The sequence below is a fragment of the Protopterus annectens genome, chromosome 6.part0 (genome assembly GCF_019279795.1).
Source record: "Protopterus annectens isolate FY-2018-M chromosome 6.part0, PAN1.0, whole genome shotgun sequence".
NCBI lineage: Eukaryota > Metazoa > Chordata > Ceratodontiformes > Protopteridae > Protopterus > Protopterus annectens.
In genome coordinates, this window is record NC_056737.1 from 1,614,055,383 (window position 1) to 1,614,075,271 (window position 19,889).

Genomic DNA, 19,889 nt, shown 5'->3' on the forward strand with positions numbered 1-19,889 from the left:
GCAATTATGCAAACTATGTCATACAATTTGAGTATTTTGGTGTCTGTCTCTTCCTGCTTGGGGGGGGTCCTTGTTTGGCCAGATACTTAGATGCATCTGTGAATGTGTGTGATTTCCGGTAGTGTTTGTATGGGTGTCCTTACCGTGTTCTGGTAAGGGTATGTGTTGGTTGTGTTGATGAGCCGCATGTGTTAACCTACACCTCATGACTGTCCAGTCCAGTCATGGCTGTAGACTGGGCTGCCTTCCAGCTTACCCCTGTAGCTGCATCCCAAACAATGTGTGGGGCATGGGTGTTTGGTGGGTCTGGCAGTGTACATGGCATAGAGATTACATTCCCCCAGGATGGCCACATACACAAAGCTGACATTAGGAAACACCAGTAGCTGACTAGTGCACCTGCCTGTATGAGCATTCAGTACTACAAGTACCAAGTACTGTATTTAGTTTATGTATTGCCTATGAAGTTGTTTTAGACAGTGATGCTCACATGTAAATATTAGTGTTATGGACGTGACAACACTGGCTATTACAGAAACATCTTAGCTACCTTTAGCAGCAATCCTCCTCTGAGGAGCACATCACATCCTGTTAGTTGATTACAGATGATGCAAGTATCTACAGGTCTGTTTCCTTCTCTGGGTATATACTCACATATCCACCAGGACCATGAGCTCTGCAGGGCACAGACACCCACTCTCCAAACAGAGTTATGTATCAATAGGCTCTGATGCCACTATTAACATGATCAGGATATAATCAGATAGTGTGAGCCATCACCTATGATGCGGCTATTACACATGGGCAGCTGTCTCCTACATCTTACACTCCTACTGCAGATGTTACACTGGAGTTAAAGATGATATGCAACCTGTTTCATTACCAGTGCTGTGCACTACCTTACATACAGTATGTGCAGGCAGCTGTTAGGGTGGCAATGAGAGGTTGGGCTACACAAACCTGGTAGTTCAACAAGTCTGTCTGTACTATCAATATCCACTCTATGTAGGTGTGCACATAGCCATTTGGCCCAGCCCTGCAACAAGGGTCACTAGACTTTTGCATAACATGTACACATGCACAGCTGTTATTGCTTGCAAATGATAGCAGAGAGGTGGATATTACATGTGTTATGTGCATGGATAGTTACCTGGCTCTTCCAATTATCTTTGCTATCATGCTGCTAACCTGTCAGATGAATACTAATGCTATGTATCCTGTCATTGAGTATTGTAATTGCCAATAGACATAACTACTGTTTGCATAACATAACAGAACTGCTATGTAGAATAGAATACAGATCTGCCTAGAATACTGTACATTACACAGTTATTGGCACAATATCCCACAATGCACACCATATTTGCATGGTAAGCCCACCTTTAACATGTTCATCTTACTTATACACCCATACATATGTCGACTGTTACAATATATCGACATATACAATCCCCTGTTATAGCACATGTTTGTTGGACCAATCCTGACACTGACAGTGGATGGAAGTGAAGTGGTGGGTCCCAAGCCCATATCATCCCTTGTGGAGTATGTGGAGTGTGTCATGCGACCTACAGCAGTACACACATAGAATACTACAAGCATTACTTATTCTCAACAATACATCGCTACAATATAGCTATTTCTACTATATGCATTGATAACACTGTAATTCTTACAGTACAGGTACTACATACACAGACATACTACATGTTATACATAATATCTTAATAATCGGAGGTATTATTAGCTAGTGTAATACTAGTTTCGTTTCATCTTTCAGTGTTTTCTACTGTCCTACAGGTAGATACAGATGGTTTGAATGTGTGACAAGGCAAACCTTTATAGTTACAGATCAGTAACATGTGCTATCCCAATGACCAATTGGTGTTCCTAAGTAGCTAATTACATGCACATCAGCTGCACTGCTACTGCCTTAGCCAATAGCATGGCTACAGTGGAGTATTGTCCCTTTGCCTTACTTGTGAGGAATGTATAATGGCAACTATTTCACATAGCGCCATGTTTGTGTGTCTTTGTCCAACTATGTTAAGGTTTCAGCAGATGTTGTACAGTATAAATGGTTATGGTATGACAGCATATATTGATGTAATTATTTCGGTTGTGGGGTAGATGTTGGTGGGTGTACATAGTACATGCAGGTGTGTAGGAACCCCTTTTATACAACGTCTATATGTTTGTGGGTGTTCTTTCCCTATGTGAACACCTATCCCTTAGTGGACTAATACTATGGAAATTGCAGGCTGATTCATTAAGGCACTATTAAATGCTTCCTGTATAGTATGCAGGTACTGTTAGTCCTTGAATCCTTTGGCAATACAGCGGAATGTAATAAAGATTTGCAAACTGAAAGCTGCCTGTGTAATTCTGTCATGGATATTTGCAGCCATTGCAGTTGTGTTGATGACTGTGTCCATAGAACATATTTGTAATAGTGTATTGGCATATACTCTTCATATGTTATGTTCATATCGTTTGGGGGGGTGGAATGTGTGATTGCTATGGTCCATGTTATACTCTGATATGACCACTTCGGATGCTGTCTACAGACATGTATGTATGTATATCTATATATATATATATGTATATATATATATATATATATATATATATATATATATATATATATATATATATATATATATACACATATATGTGTGTGTGTGTGTGTGTGTGTGTGTGTGTGTGTGTGTGTGTGTGTATATATATATATATATATATATATATATATATATATATATATATATATGTGTGTGTGTGTTTGTGTATATATATATATATATATATATATATATATATATATATATATATATATATATATGTATGTGTATATATATATATATGTGTGTGTGTGTGTGTGTGTGTGTGTGTGTATGTATATAGATATATACATTGCTGCATATGTTTATCTGTACCTCCATAGATGTGTAGATGTTTTAACCTATCTATATATCTGCATATATATGTAGACCTGTATATATCGACATGTCTCTATGTATCTCTCTTTCTCTCTCTCTCTATATATATATATATATATATATATATATATATATATATATATATATATATATATATATATATATATGTATATATATATATATATATATATATATATATATATATATATATATATATATATATATATATATAAAACTATATAGCTATATATCTATATATGAGCATACACCTTTAATTGGGTACATGGCAGGTTGTCATATTTCAACACATTCCTCCCTTTTGTGTTTTAACCTGTCTGCATACTCAACTGGGATAGGTACATCCCAGGTAGCTTAGTGTTAGGTTACTCTGAGGATGGAGTACAAGGTTGCGAGTTTTACTCCTGGAAGGTGCTATTATTTTACCTCTCAGAGTAGGCACTGGTAGGGAAAGTGTGAATAAAGCACGTTTACGTTGTTGTGAGCAGGTTTGCCCGTGGTCTGCACACATACCTCTCAACCTGGAAACATCAAAAATCTGGACAAGGCCCATGAAAAATAGGTACAAATCTGTACGCTGATTAACATCTAATTTGCATACATAATTATGTAACCCCACCCACTCTAGTGGAATTGTGGGATACCAACTTTCAAACGCAAACTGAAGAACAGACGACCAAAATATGGCCCCAGAGCTCAGACCTTGTAGCAAATAGTAACCATTTTTTTTTTAAATGTGTAGCAATGAATGATCACTGGGAAGGGAGAAGAGCCTTACATCTACAAAGAAAGTAGAAAGTGCCTGTTGCCCTTGAGGAATAACTTGCCTATGTTGCATTAAAAAAGTAATAAGCTAGTAATATTGCTGCAATAGGGAATGGATGGTAAACTGATAACAGGTTAATTATTTACTAGGCATCTCTGCCAAAGAGGACATTCTCAAAACTACAGCATCCACCCCCTTTAAAAGTACAACACAGTACAGTATCAGCAATCCATCTACATACTGAGAGAGTAGAACCCACAACCTTCTGCATCAAAAGCAAGTGTTCTACCTGTTGTGCTACTAACATAAACAGACTTGGTATAAGCAGCACTACACTGCTCTCCCCCTGAAGAAGTATGCAGCACAAGAAATCTGGAAAAAGCCAACATTTATTGAGGGGGGGGAATAAAGGCCCATAACAGGGGACACATTTTAAACATTGCTTGTATAATCTTATAAAAGTTGCCAGAATAAAATGTTTTGCGTTACCATGTGTTTTCTGAAAATAGGAAGACAAACTTAAATGGCTATCATTTAGTGAATTCATTTCTCACTAATTTGCTAGAAAACCACAAATATTAAGAGGAACATACCAAAGAAACATTGAAAACAAGTGGTGGTGTGGGTTTGGTTATACAACAAAACAGCATCCAGATTTGCCATTTTTAAACTATATGACAGCCACTCAGTTTATTCTAAAGTCAGATTGGCAGCAAATCTACTTTTACCCAGCTTATGCTAATACATTGGTATTGTCAAACCTCGGTGTCTGAGCAAGGCCCTCAATAATGAGATTAAAGTGCATTACATACACAGTGTACATGGGCCTGTAATGTCATCTGAAAGCAGTGAAACTAAGAATACATTTTTAAAACAAACATGCATGGTGTAATAGGAATGATGTACTGCAAGGCAGTGTGGTTTGTGTTTGGATTTGCTCCCTTTAGCTAGAGTGTTTAGTCCATTAATATTTGTCCTCAGACCCAAATCACCCAAACCTTAACATCGAGGAGAAAATCCCACTGTAATTTCTGTCCTTATTAAAGATCACGTCTACAATATACAATTTTAAAAATGTATACATGGAAGAAATGCAATGCCACAGCTGTATAGGACACTCGAGGTTAATATATGTGCAATGTTAATTTGTACTATTTTGTATAGTGTTAGAAAATGTTAATTAAATATTGTATATCTTGTAGCAGAGATTACTACAAAATGTGCTACTGTATTAAACAGGACTTGGTAAATGTGAAAAACACAGACTATTACAAAGCAGTGTACCCTTTTTGGGAGACTTCAGCTTCAATCCAAAGAAAACATTCAGCGTATACATTTCTGTCAAGTGAATTCCAATTGTCCACATTCCAATGGTATTTAGATTTTTGTGTCCAGCCAACAAAATTTTGATATAATACATTACTTGAAATAATGGAATTCCTGCCTAGAAGAAAAAAAAAAGAAAATTCAGAAAATGCATTATGGGCCATTGTAGTCAAGGATGATAGAAATTCAGGCTAACCTCGATCAATGCATGGATAAATGAAAGTAGTACTGCTATTGTTCCAGTGAACAAAAATATTTAGAATACTAACTCCATGACTAGAACATAACACAAAGTAGGAAAATATAGTAGCCAAAAGAATTCTGCAATAACCAGTAAGCACTATTTACATTCAAGAAGATAAAATACAGAACACACCCACCCTTATCTTCAGTAGCATTAATGGATGGCTGTTTAACTTTGCATCAAGGATAAAATACAGAACACACCCCACCCCTACCTTCAGTCGCATTAACAGACAGCTATTTAACTTTGCATTAAGGATAAAATACAGAACCTGCATTAACGGCTAACTTTGAAGAAGAAAAAATACAAGACAGCTGTTAAACTAACTTTGCAGCAGCATTAAGGATAAAATACAGAACTTGCAGCAACAACGGACTTTCAAGAAGATAAAACACACACCTTCAGTAGCATTAATGGCTGTTAGACTAATTTTACAGCAGCAACGAACTTTCAAGAAGATACAGAACCCGCAGCAGCATTAACGGACTTAGTCACACACACATTAATAGCTGTTTAAACTAACTTTGCAGCAACAGTAACGGACTGATAAACTAACTTTGCAACAGCATTAACAGACTTGGAAGAAGATAAAATGCAGAACCTGCAGCAGCATTAATGGACTAAGTCACACACACATCCCTCAGTAGCACTAATGGCTGTTAAACTAACTTTACAGCAGCATTAACGGACTTACAAGAAGATAAAGCGGCAGCATTAATGGACACACTTTGCCAAATAAAATACAGTTCTTCTCGGACATGCATGCACCCCAGACACACACACCCTACCTGTAAATAATTCCCATCCCAGCAAAGTCCCAAGCCAGCAGCGAAAACGGGTCGGCAGCAGATTTAAAGCAAAGTCCCAAGCCAGGCGCCAGCACATTAAGTCCCAAGCCAACAATGAAAACAGCAGCAGCCAGCCCAGCAGATTTGACCTCAAAGCCAGCATTCTTCTCTCGGAAGCAGTTTCAGTCCAAAACAGCATTCTCTCAGCAGCAGCAACGTCTTCACTCTTCAGTTACTTTCAAATTCTTCTCGGCAAAGCACTTCCCGCCTGCTCACAGTCAGCTGGAAATGATGACGTGAGCTCCTTGAGCTCAATTCCGACTGGCTGGTAGTGCTGACAGAGCTGACATCATCACGCAGGTGATGACATCAGCTCTGACAGCGCAAAAATTAAAAAAATAAAAAAAGAAAAGGAAAGAAATCGGAAATGAAGGGGTGCCACTCGGGAATCGTGGCACCCCTTAATTTGGACCCCAAAACTCGGTAAAAACCGAGTAATTCGGGACAGTTGGGAGGTCTGTCTGCACGACGTTAAGCAAAGGTAAAACGTGTGAAGCGCTTCTCCATTTCCCGTGTTTCAGCACTGCTTACCATCATGCAAACACGTGGAAATCCACTTACAACTGCTTAAGAGTGCTTTAATCCACCTGCATCCAAAAGCCCTTATTCTGGCCCTCAAAATAACCTAAAAGCCCTTGAACCCGGGACCATGAACACCACAGTCACTGACTTGACCACTAAGGCATCTGAGATCTATAAGAATGTTACGGTGTTTGGAATATACATTGTACTACAGACATTCTTCACTACTGAAAACAAATGTGACAGTCAGTTGGTGTACATATGTCTGATACATGTTAATGTTCATATGTTTGTGAAAGTAGGTGTTGCAACGTGACATAACAGGGTGTATTATGAATGAGTAAGGTTCTTGCTTTGTGTCCTTTTTATATTGTCCCCATACTCCATGTATGCTCCTCCAGTTCACTTATTGGACATCCGACCCAGGACCTCCTTGATGCATGATTGCTTACCCATCATTCCTCCCCCACCCCAATCTTCATATACATTACAACCCCCCCTTCTATAGTGAATTATGTTAATATTAATTGTTATAATACCAGAGCTGCATGTGTTTTGTGTACACTCCAGTTCCTTTGGAGTGCTTTTGTGTCACAAAGAGTGTTCATAGATGTTTATATATATGGCTATTGATGTAACAGTATAATATATATATATATATATATATATATATATATATATATATATATATATATATATATATATATATATATATATATATATATATATATATATGTGCAGACATCACTGACACACACACACACACACACACACACACACACACACACACACACACACACATATATATATATATATATATATATATATATAGATATATATAGATATATATATTTCGTATTAGTTTTTAAGAGTAATACATCTGTAGACTGGAATGTGTTGGTTCACAAACTACAGTACATTACAATGTACTGTACATATGTAAACAAAGTCACTGTCCCATTTGTGATCATTACAATGAAATGCATATGGTATAAGGTGTAGTCTCAAGACCATGAAACATGTGTATATCTCGGCTGGCTTAGTGGTGCGTCCCATGACTATAGTGTGCATGGTCCAGGGTTCAACACCTGAGATGCTTTACGAATGTTTTTTTACTGCAGAATAAGGCTCATTTAAGCAGTTGTAAGCATGTTTAAAAGTGTTTGTGTAACATTATAGCAGTGGTTAAACACAGTTAAATAAACTTTGTTAAGTATAACCTGTGCGCGCAAACACGGCCACATCCGCTAACTACTCCGGATATATACATGTCAGTGACGTAACATCTCACTATGTGCTGACATAACATTACATTCTCTGTTGACTGTACTCACCTGCACACATGGGTTTATATGGGTGATTCGAATGTTTATTATACAGACAATTACTACCTATATCTGCAAGCTGTTGTTAAGGTATACTTTTGCACATGATAAACATCCCTGCCTTTATCTGGATTGTAACCTCGAATGCACAGATACTATGCAGATGCTGTAACCATTACACTGTTGACATTAACATTGCTTCTGCCTATTTCCTATTTAGATGATTTCTATATGTAAGCTTGGCTAAGCAAAGGGCGGGAGCCCCATATTCACTGAGCTTCATGTACTCTTGAAATAACAACATATAACAAATGTACTGTGAGACAATACATTACATTCCTTACTACATTAGGCATAGCCCCTCACTGACACACTTCAAGGGAAACCTTGTTGTGTGAATGGGTAACAGACGTTACACCCCTGGGATCATGTGTCCCAGAACCATACAGCCAGGGCGTGAGGAGCCTGTCCAGTTTGATAGCTGCAAGATCTGTTGGGGGAATTGAATGGTGTTGAATTGCAACATTAACATGCCTTCTTTAGATCACTAAGTGCCGCTATCACCCTCCACAACCGCAGTCTTCAACAGCTTCCAGCAACTCTGCCTGGAATTGCTTCATTAGCTATGCTTGACAGAGGCTCAGTAACTTCATCAGTGTTTCGGGGAAGGCCAACACACTGTTGCTATGCTTCTAATTGCCCTTGGGCAGATAGGTAGTAGGCTATCTGTGAACCTGTAATGTGCAGACCATCACAGCGATAATATGTGAATAAACAAACTTTCAGATTACAATATACAGTGTGAACTCACCATGTAGTCAGGATACAGTTGAGTACAGCAAGAACATACAGAACACTGATACTTAGATACTCCAAAAGCCTATCTTGGAAGCTAGTAGACTTGTATAAGTTTAAGGCTTTCTATTACTTACCAGTAGGTTACCTACAGGGGAGATGAAAAACAAGCACAGATGGGGAACATGCATGCAATGATACCATAACGGATTATGTGTCAGCCTTAGGCTTTGAAATACTGGCTAAGGCTATTGGGGCCCCCATGGTGCCTTATTTAAGAGAGTCTCAAAGGTACATACCAGCTCCGTAAACAGCACAATAGCAGATTCAATGAGGATTATGCTACTCAACACCAGGGGTTGTGATCACAACATGCATACACTCACAGCACTCCTCAGAATGGACAACATCTGTGCATTAACTGAAATCTGTCTTAAGGCTCCTGAGAGCACACCAGCACTACCAGACTACAACCCATACCACACATTTCAGCCACAGAACATGGACTGACAGACATGGAGGAGCTGTATCCATATTCATCAGGGATGCCTACACCTCCAGGTTAGTGGGGCAGCATGATACCTCTGTGATCATCCATGTGCAGCTAACATAAGACACAACTGCAACGTGGAATGTGGCCTGCTACAGATCACCCTCCATGACTCAGGACCTCCACTTACCTGGAGACAGTGGAGAACATGACAGTCCTAATGCACACCCTGGCATTGGCTGATGTCAACTACCATACCATTAACTGGGAAACGTACTCTGGTACTCACTTCCAGGACCAGCGCTTCCTGGAATGTATCACCTCATATGCCCTGTATCAGGTGATAACCTCTGTAATGTGGGGTGGAAACTACTGGATGTGATCATCACCAACATGGGCAATGGGTGCACCACAGCAGAGGTTAACCGGTCACTAGTTAGATCTGACCATAAACTATTCACTGTTTCCACACCCTAGCATCTCCCCCACCTACGGATACCACAGTGTATACCTTTCCTACAGCTAAATACACACTACTAGTGACAAGGGTGGGGGGGTTACAGTGCCCATGCTAAGGGGAAACACTGCTCAAGATACAGACAGATTTACAAATGCAGTCTATATGCACCTACACAGATGTATGGATCATGCTATCACTGATAAACCAAGACTCACTCCTCCTAGACAAGGTTTGGTGGACCTCTGCAATAAACAGGCTATACTACAGAAGTAGGACAGTGTTCCAGACACCCAGCAAATCCCACGAAGGGCAGACATCCGTGACCACTATTAGTATGATATGTAGGTCCCTCATGACATCATCCAAGGCTAACATCAGCAGGAGAATACGCAAGGATTCAAAAGATAACCATGAGGCCTTCTTTGGCTATGTCAAGGACCTACGTGGTGACACAAAGATTTGCACTGTGCCGGTGAAATATAGCACAAAATATGCTGATCCTACTGATATGCCAACAATCTTGCAGATACATTTGGTGCATACTTCACCCCCTAAAGAGCCCACAACACTACCCAAAAGGTACAGTATCCCAACCATCAGAGACACACAGATGGAAATGGCCCTCTCTAACAGCAGAACACAGCATCAATGGAGGCAGATGTTGACCCAGACTGCATCTTGCAAACTGTACAAGACAACCTGCCCCCCACCTAATTAAGCATTCCTACCTCAGCCTTTCCACAGGCTACATACCCATACAATGGTGCGTGGTAAAGGTTATTCCACTCCATCAAGGTGAAATCACAACTGACCATGGTAACTACCACCCCATAAGCCTGACTAGCCTGGTCTGCAATGGTATGGTTCGCATCCTTATGGCACTCATTAACAATGACATTGGTAACCTTCAAACACGTGACCCAACACAGGTCAGCTTGGTTGAGTGCAGTTCAAGCCTACTGAACCTGTTTGACGTCTTACATACAGTCACCAAGACGTTAGATGATGGGGGAGGTGGTTCACACATACTACCTGGACTTCACCAAGGCTTTTGACACCATGCCTTACTCAAGTATTATTGATAAACACACCAGCCTGTACATTCACCCATACATCACAGGTTGGGTTGCCTGTGGGCTTACACACAGAACCCACATGGTACGACTAGTGGTCTCCAGGTCCAGTTCTTGAACTGTCATGACTGGTGTACCACAGGACTCAGTCCTGGGAGCCCTACTGTTTGGCATATACGTCTAAGATGTACAGGCAAACACAGGTGGACTATGGCAGACCATGTTTGGCAATGACTGCAAACTGGGAGCAATGATTGATAGTCCAGCTGGCACGGACATCCCTCAAGGGGCCTCACAGAGAATGTCACAGGGTGCCAATGACATGGCCTCCAGCCAAGCGCCACTAACTGCATGGTCATTCCATTGTGGAATTGGCACCCACATATTAACACATTAGCGGCAGCCACTTTAATACAGATGAGGTAATGGGGTATCTGGGGACTGAGGTAGACAGTGATCTCCCCTTTGACAATCATATCTCCACAGAAGTTAGGACATCCTTCTATGTAGGCCATCTGATTATTAAAGGATTCCCATCTAGACATACTGGGGTTATAGTGCCCCTTTACTCATCAGTCCCATCATAGGGTATAATAACCCATGTGGGACATACCTCAGAGGACACGTCCAACAGCTGGGGGGGGGTCCATGAATGTACCTCACCAAGGGGAATACTGGCCTCCAATATATGGCTTATACAGCTGGACTGAATAAATTCCTGCTTTACTCAGTGGCATCTCGTTTACCCAAAGATGATCTCCACTGGCCAACACAGCCATGTTGAACTCAGGCTTGATGGATATGCTCCACCTATGGGAATCCATGTCACGTGAGCCACACACTGTAGTGAGCTAACCTTGCCACAACAATAACTGGAAGATGCTGGAGGAACAGCTTCTTGTCACACACACTCCCCATATTTTGGAACAACATCCCTAACTACATTATACAGAGCCCCTCACTAACACTCTGCAAGAGAAATCTTGAAAGGTGGATGGGGAACAGTAGATGTACCCCAGGGATCCCGCCATTGGCTCTGCTCCACAGAGGGATGGTTAATGAATCAATGGGCTGTCAAAAGCTGACACATTTTGACTGGCCTTATGAATGGCCTCTGGCAGTTGGCGAAGTACCTACCTATGAATCTATACATACAGTATCTGCATATGCTGATAGCTTAATTTACTGTAACGGTGTTGACTTACCTTATGCCAATGGTTGTTGTGTGTGCAATAGTTGAGGGCTGCCTATGTTGGATGCACACAGTAGACCGCCTATACATGACAATTTACAGGTAGTCTTGTGTGTGTGCCATCCATTTTTATGGTGTGTGCAGGTGGAGAAAGGTGTCAGTTCCTAGGTGCCTACACTGTCAGTGTGTGTGCTATACGGTCCCTCTTTGCCAAGGCATGGGCATACTGGTCACGTCTCTCTCTGCCTACTGTGGCTGGCTTAGGGTGTTCATGGTCTGAGTACCTCTGTGCCTGTGGGGCCCTTGGCAATGGTGGTGAGCTGTGAGGGCCTTCACCATTCTGTCCCTGCTGCAGCTGTTTCTGCAGGACCATATTGTGTAGCATGGCACACACTATGAAGATGTGAGCACATGTGCCTGGAGAGTATTGTAAAGCTTCACCAGATATGTCCAAACAATGGAACCATGATTTCAGCATCCCAAACACACTCTCTATGATGATTCTCATTTGTGTGTGTGCCTCATTATGGCATTCCTGTTGGGTGTGTGTGCATTTCTGATGGGAGTCATCATCCACGGTTCCAGTGCATAGCCAGCATCCCCCACCAGATGGCCATTTGGGATGTCCCCCTGGCAAATAACCGATACAGCTATGAGGCATGTGGGAGTCATGATAGCTTCCAGGGCTGCCAGCATACACATCCATGATAATGCCCTGGGCATGCAGATGACCTGGCAGTTGATGGAGGGGTATCTCTTGCAGTTTATGTAGCACCTACCCTGCTGACCGGGTGGTGACTTCATGTGTATGTGTGTGCAGTCTATTGCACCCAGTACCTCCGGGTATTCTGCCACATGGTGGAAGAGATGCATATTGCTGGCCAACCCCTCCAGTGTTCAGGGAAAGTATATGTGCTCACTGACATGTGGTAACATGGCATCCAGGAACTGGTGTAGTACCCTGGATGCTGATGCCTATGTTATACCCATGATATCCCCAGTTGGTCTTTGAAAGATATCTGTAGCTAGTATTCTCAGGTTTACACATACCTTCTTATCCACTGGGATAGGTTCCCCTCTGTTTGTTCTGGCTCTGAGGCGTGGCTGGCACAGCTCCACAAGTTGCTGTATTGTGTCCCTGTCCACCCTGTAATGCTCTACTATCTCCAGATCATGTAGCCCCTGGTAGTTTACCCTGGGTCTGAACACTCTCCTCCTCCTCTGGTGCCTGCGGTGGTCGTGTGCATCATCCTCCACACCACCTTCAGTCTCCAGCACATGCTGATGGATCAAAGCTATGGCAGCCCCTAACATGTATATAATAGAAGTTCCCCATCTGTATACACCACTGGTGCAGATTGTATGGGAATACACAATGTGTGTGAGGTACGTTCACTCTTTATAGTATTGTGCTATGGATGCTGCTAATATAGGTGGGTGTGTATGAGCTATTCCAGCTGCTGCGTGTCTTAATTATGGGTTTTGCAATGAGTACTGCAAGTGTGGGGCCTTTACTGTGGAGATCTACTTGCCTGCCTTCATTAATCTGTTGCCCTTTAATTCACTTTTAGACCTGGATCCCCTCCCATTATCAGGCATGCATCCACCTGCCATCTTTCTTGATTTGTACTTTCCCTACCCAGTCATGGCGAAATGTGCCTTGTAGCTGATATACTGCATATCGCCTTTGTTCTGCTTTGACACTTTGCTGTTTTCTTTGCAGTACAGCCCCTCCCCTTCCCTGTTCTGCAGGTAGCTGCTTGCAGCCTTGTTAGCTGTTATCAATGGCCCACTGTAGGCTCCTAGATGATAATTAGTCATTTGTAGTCCAGTTTCACTGTTGCAGCATTTCCTTATTTTTTTCTTATATCCTTCCTGTTTCAGCTATAGTGCATGCCACGCATACCCGTTTACCGGGTTTATGCACATTTTCATCACCGTTCACATGCATACTCGGTTACCTTGTGTACTCTCAGCTAAGCATAGCTATGGGCAATTCGACACACCCCTATCCTGCAGCTTTGCCTAGCTAGGGGCAGACCCATTTAGCAATGCTCCAATGTGCTTACAGCAATGGCGACACACCCCTCTCTTGATGTCATCTTTATCTCAAGGGCTCACCTCGGTGTTATAACGCTACACTGTGAGGTGCATCCTTACACCAGCGGGGAATCTGCGATTCACTATTACTCCTCTCATTTGCATGGCATTGCCTACTAATTCCTAACTTCTGCGCATAACACTGTCACTGCCCCTTAGCAACCCTTGCGCCATGAGTATGATGTAGCATGCCTGCCATTGATTATTATGGTGAAATCGTGATATGTGTTTCATTGCAGTTTTATTCTATATTTTTATATATTCCTTGTGATCCCCTTTGCGCACCGCTGCCTTGCTCTTCCACATTGCGATAGTGCTACTATATATATTAAATGTTAATTTTATATTTTGTACATGTTTTTTATGTCAATAGCTATATATTTAGCCATTGGCATATATTAACAATATAATATATGTTTTTGGTCAGCTGTCATGGCTCCGATTTTATGTTTGAAAAAATGTAAACCATTTTCTACGGTTTACATTTCTGCATGCTTACACTATGCCTGCACCACTTCCTGAATCCTTACATACCTTCATTTGCATGCTACACTGCTGCACATGGGGTAATTAGCATACAAGGCTCAGGAGTTGTGCGGACATAGCGTACGCAGGTAGTGAACATGGGAACGGCTCGTACTTGAATAGTTTGGCGGCCATCTTTGGTGTTAGAACACAGACGCTACGCCTGCACCTGGTGCAAGCATCACGAATCCAGGGGATGGTTAAAAAACAATGATTGGAAATCAGTTCTCCCAGGGTATAAATAATTTTACTGTAACAGACATTCTAACAAAAAATCAGGTGGAGGTGTTATGATAGGGATTAAAGATACTTATGAGACATGCGACTATTATATGTTCAATAATAACAATTGTATAGATTGTGTAACTGTGACAATAAAGATGAAACCGGAACATATAACAACTGTTAGAGCTTATAGACCACCAAATTCAAATGCTAATGACCTAGAGGAATTCATATATTATTATTATATGAAACTCAGGAGGGAACAGTAATATTAGCTGGGGACTTAAATTTATCAGAAACAGATTAGAATAATATTGATTCAACAACATTAGTAAGGAAATTATTCACTATGTATGTTCAGGAACAACAATTGCTTCAAACTGTAAAAAAAAAAAGAACTACCAGGGAACAAAACATACTAGAAACTGTGTTCCTAAAGAAATTACAGTTACTTCAAGTCAAGTTTTATCACTGCTGATGTGCAGTGATTATGGGGTTATAAAGGTTAATTTGTTGCTAGCTAATTCTGTCAAACTGAAATCTAAACCAATGCACAGAAGATTAATTACAGATTATATGCAAGCAATACAGTCACAATGTGGAACTAAATGGACTGATTTGTTTACTGGGAAAACTGCATATGCAATGTGGAAAGTTTTGAAAGAGAAATTGTTTGAGTGCAAAAAATCAAAAAAAATGTTTAACATCAGGATCTAGGCATACAACGTCAGGGGGTATACTTCTATAAAAAGAAGATACCTGATTAAGGTGAGAGACAAAAATATAAGAAATTGAAGAGCGGTCAAACTATAACTTTGAAAATAATTGAAATAAACAATCTGGACAAACAAATTAAGCATAGTGTGAGACAAGCTCAAGAAAAGTTTGAAGAAAATGTATATAAAGATAATGAACAAAATAGGAAACCTTCTTATAGATACATAACACATGGAAGGAGTAAAGACATACAAACTGTTAAACTGTGTGTAGATTCTAAAATTTATTCTCAAACACAACAGATTGCAGATATATTTATAAAATCTTATACAAAACAGTTTGGCTCCACAAAGGGGGTGATAAGTTGTCCTAGTGAAACCCAGGCAACTGTAGAATCTGGAATCAAATTAGGTGATATTGAAAAACAACTGCGCAAACTGGATCCAAACAAAGCACAGAGAGGAGACGGAATTAGTAACAATGACCCGAGAATACTTCAGAAAGAACTTACAGTACCATTGTATTTATTATTTACTAGGTCATATAAATATGGGGAGATTCCTCAAGATCAGAGCCGTGTAGAAAAATAAGGAAGGACCAAACCACGGAATGCATAAAAATACTTCCAATTTTAATGGTGAGCGCTTTCGCAGTTCAACAAACTACTTCATCAGACAATCAACAGAGACATCCCCACAACTTTTAAAAAACAGTCAACCAATTGCATAGCAGAATTCAAATGACATAGTTAATTGACTAATTAATGAACTAATCCATCCCATGTAGGCAAAAATCTCATTTAAAACCCATTATACAAAATCTAAAACTACTAAAATTGACATATTCAGTACATAAAAATTTAGTACATAAAGAGTTTTATCTGCATACTCCTCTGGCCTGGAGTATGGGTTTCAGAGACAGTTTGTCATTAAGTCCCTTTCCAGAGTTTGCTCTCATTCTTATAATCCAACTTAACTCAACCTGTTCAGTGAAACTCCTAATGTCTCCTCCCCTTGGATTTTCCTTAATAAGTTGTACCATCATAAATATAAAAGTATGGTTCATATCAGTGTGTTTAACATGTTTGGCTAAAGCATTCACTTCACTGGCTTTGGAGATTTCATAAGTATGCTCCCTTATTCTTTCCCTTAAAGTATGGTTTGTCTTGCCTAAATAGAATGAACTGCATAATTCACAATAAGCAAGGTATACTAAGTTACTACTATAACAACTTGTTCCTACTTTAAATTCCCATCTTTTTCTTGTCAGGATGTAAAAAAACTGAATTGCAGTCCAAATACACACAGTATCTACAGTTCCCCCATGGGTATGTACCTATTCTGTTAATCGTAGGATGCTCCATTACCATATTTCTAGGTCCAGATAGGAGCCTTTTCAGTGATTTTTTTATTTTTATATGTATAAGAGGGACATTCACCTATAATATTTCTAACACTGTCATCAGCACAAAGAACTCCCCAGTGTTTATTATATATCTCCTGTACCGCTTTTATGTTACTGGAGTAAGTAATAGACATACGCATTTTGTCCTTCAACTGCTTACTATGAGTGTCAACAGCTACTCTCTCTGAGAAGTAGGGTTTTCCTCTATTGTGCATAAATTCAGGTATCCTATTTAACTCATGACCTACCTCTGTCTTACAATAGCCCCAAATCCATGAACCTAGTACCAAGTGTGTTCAACTCTTTCATGAATTTCTCATCATTGGCCATCAGTCTAATTCCTTGTCTTTTGATATTATTTTTAAAGACATGGCCAGGGTGCATACTCTGTCTATGTAAATATGTTGTTCTATAACACTCTTTTCTGTGGATCTGAGTTTCAAATACTCCTTTAGCATATCTTGTAATTTTAACATGTAAGAACGTAATCTCTTTCAATGAGTGACTCATTGTAAACTTTAAGAAATGTGTACTTGAGTTAATATTTTGCAAAAATTCATCCAGAGATCTCTCATCACCATTTCATAGTAGAAACAGATCATGTATAAATTGTCTGTAGAATACCAACTTGCCCATGTCCATATAAGGAGCTAGGTATATGCCTTTCCATTTTGCCATCACTAGGTTGGCGTAGCTATTGGCACAGAACGTGCCCATAGCTATGCCATCCATCTGTTTGTATAGATTTCTTTCAAACAGAAACACATTGTTTTCTAAAATTGATTCCATAAACAGCATCAACAATTCAATGAACTTTTTATCATACGTGCCATCATCAGTTAAATATTGCATGCACATTTCAAGTCCATCACTATTTGGTATGGCTGTAAATAGGGACTGGGCATCTAGTGTTACCATAAAACAATCTATACTGACTGTCCTATTGCTCAAAAATGTGTACAAATCACTTAGAAACTGTTCAGTATCTTTAAGTACATATGAATTCTTGCTAAGTATAGGTTTAAGATGTTGCTCAATGTAGATACTTAAAGGTTCAGTGCACCACCACCCCCCCCCTGCCACAGTGGGTCTCATGGGAGGGTTTGTAGGATGTTTGTGAACCTTCAGTAATCCTTGTATAATAGGGGTTATCGGGCTAATTACATTCAAATAATTGAACAAATTTAACCCCCAGATTCTCAAAAGCTTGCATGGAGTGCAAGACTGGTGCAGGAGCTCACACAGGCAATATGTCTGCCGTGCGATTCAGGAACAGCCTGCAGGGGTGTGCACGAGCGCTCCTGCACTAATCTTGCACAGACTAAGCCCTGGTATACAAATCACCCCATTTGCAGGTGAAATCCATGCAAATGAGGTGATTTTGCAATCCAAGAAGCTTGCAACAGTCCGTGCAAGACTAGTGCTATCTGCAGAAATGTACTCGGTTAGTAACCGAGTACATTTCTGCAAAATCCAAAACGGAGCTATGACAGCTCCAATTAAAGGCTGCATATCATTTAGGAAGCATGCCAATGACCAAGTGTAAGGCCACTGGCATTGCAAACAATACAAAAAATAAAAAAAATCAACTTTTATTTTTTTTTAGCCGAACTCGGCTGTTTAAGCATAGGGCAGTGGCGTGCAAATGGGATCAAGGGGAAAATAAGAAAATAAACCTAAAATAAGCATTCTAACTAACATCAGTATTCTGCCATGCAAGTCAATGGCAGGCAGAAGACAACCTGGCCAGTTAATAGTGGTTGCTAAGGGGGGAGGCTCAGTGTGAGACATGTAACTATGCATTAGCAGGCAATCCTATGCAAATGAGGGGAAGGATAGTGAATCCCAGTTTTCCCCAGGTCCCAGCAGTGTAACACTATGAATAGCTTAGTGTAAAACTAGGAGGTAGGTGAAACCATGGATGGGTGTGCCAGGCATACTGTAAATGGATTGGAGCCCTGTGGCTTGGGTTTGCTCCCAGCTTAGCACAGCTAAGCTAGGGGGTGTGTCAAAACCTGCCTAGCACTCTTTACAAAGTGTAAGCATGTGTTACAGGAAGAAAAAAGGAAATAGCAGCAGTGTGCACATATGAGCACTCTGTTTGTGCTGTGCACATACAGGCTTAAATAGAAAGGCAATGGGAAGGGAAAACAGCAGTAGGAAGGTATTCAAGGAGAACTATCTTAGCTAACAGGTGAAATGTAACAGAATCAGTCAATTACACAGGCAGCAGACCAACCCAGAACACTACTATAAACTAAGCAAACACCTTCCCCTCTGTTTTTTCCCGCACTCTACACCACCGGTGTATACAAGCAGGGAAATTTTAACAAACAAACCTACAAAATGAGAAGGGCTGCAGCAGGCAACATAGAACAACATGTACAAGAGGCTGAGGGTGGTGAGGATGTGAATGCTGCTGAACAACCCACAGTGAGGAGATGGAGAAGAGTGTACAGACCCAGGGTAACCTACCAGGGGCTACATGAGCTGGAGATAGTGGAGCACTATAGGCCTCCTACAGCAAATTGTTGAGCTGTGCCAGCCACACCTGACACACCAAACTGACCGAGAGGAAACCCATCCTAGTGGACACCAAGGTATGTGTAGGCCTAGGTATACTAGCCACAGGTACCTCCCAAAGCACAACTGGGGATATCATGAGGATCTCACAGGCATCAGCATCCAGAGTATTCCACCAGTTCCTGGATGCCATGTCAGCACATGCCAGTGAGCATGTATATTTCCTCAACACGGGTGAGGTGTTGACCAGCAATATGTGTCTCTTCCACCAAATAGCAGAATACCCTGGGGTAGTGGGTGCTATAGACTGCATGCACATATGTATCAAAGCACCAACCATTGAGCAGGGTAGGGCCTACATCAACCACAGTGGCATCCCCTCCATCAACTGCCAGGTCGT